This window comes from Thunnus albacares, chromosome 4, assembly GCF_914725855.1.
Source record: "Thunnus albacares chromosome 4, fThuAlb1.1, whole genome shotgun sequence".
Lineage (NCBI taxonomy): Eukaryota > Metazoa > Chordata > Actinopteri > Scombriformes > Scombridae > Thunnus > Thunnus albacares.
In genome coordinates, this window is record NC_058109.1 from 8,191,494 (window position 1) to 8,193,007 (window position 1,514).

Genomic DNA, 1,514 nt, shown 5'->3' on the forward strand with positions numbered 1-1,514 from the left:
GTCTGTATAGTTTTTTTTCCTTGACTGACATTTTCCAGAACATGTTGATTCACTTCAGCAGATGCAGTATCGATGATCTCTAATGTGGAGAAAGTTGCCTTTGGATCAGATTGTATATTCTTAGATTCTTGATTTAACCGAGCCAAAAGCTGAGGGTCGTTGATCTGTGGTTGAGCATCTGTAGTCGACCGTCAGCTGTATTTTGAATGAATAGTTTAACGTTTTGGATAAATACACTTAATCCCTTTCTTTCCCAAGAGTGAGATGAGAAGATTTTTGGTGGAAGAGCTTCAATGAATCTACTTTTTTGATAGTCTTTTTTCTTTTTTTTTTCTCATAAAAATGCCAAATGTTAATTGACTCCAGCTTCTCAGTTTTGAGGATTTGCTGCTTGTCTTGTTCTCTTGTGTTACTAGATTAAATATGATAAGTGTTGTTTTTACACTCCTGTTTGTGCACTGATTAAACAATATACAACATGTTTATTAGGGAGCTTTAGAGATGTCTGTAGGTGTATTTCTGAACTTTGGACAGAGCCAGGTCAGCTGTTTCTCCCTGCATCAAGTCCTTATACTAAGTTAGGTTAACCACTTTTAACTCTGGCTTCATACTTAAAACTTAGGCATGAGATTAAAAGCAATTGTCTCATCTCACTCTCTGAAAGAAAACAAGCAGGTGTATTTCCAAACTGATGAACTTTCAATCAATCTGGGCTCCTGTAGCAACCGTCTGGTTTATTTTCTCATTGACAGTTTTAGGTGCAGTGGTGGAAGGTAACACAGTACATCTTAAGTACTGTATTTCAGTACAATTTTGAGGTACTTGAGTACTTTCATTTTATACTACTTTACACTTAAACTCCACTACATTTCAGAGGGAAATATTGTACTCTTTACTCCAGCACAGTTAGAGTTACTTTTCAGATCAAAATTTGAAATGTAAACCAGAGGCTTGATTTTATATTTTTTTATATATATTATATTTTATATTGGGATTAACATTATTTGCTCTTTTTCTGTAAATCATTGTCAGAAAAGTCACATTAAATCTTCTTTGATTCAGTGTTGTAAAACAATAAAACATGAAAAATTCCAAAAGGGGTGAATACTTTTTATAGTCACTGTATATCTGTTTATATTTAATAAAAAATAACACTGTGACAGTTTGCATAATGAATACTTTTCCTTTAGATAACTTAAGAAAATTTTGCAAGTAATACTTTTCTACTTTTACAAGATTTTGAATGCAGGACTTTTACTTTTATAAAGCAGTATCGCTACTTTTAAAAGATCTCAGCACTTCCTCCACCAGTGGTTTGGTGACTGCTTGGCTGAACATGAAACTCCTAGTTGAACAGGAACATCAGTACAGTAAATGAAAAACTAATTAAATTTATAATCAACTACCACTCCCAAGGTGCATTTCGGTAAGACACGTCCAGTCACAGAGCTTCAAATTCTGCTTCAAATAGCTGAAACTAAAGATGACGTGTAGTAGAAACCTGATGAAACATT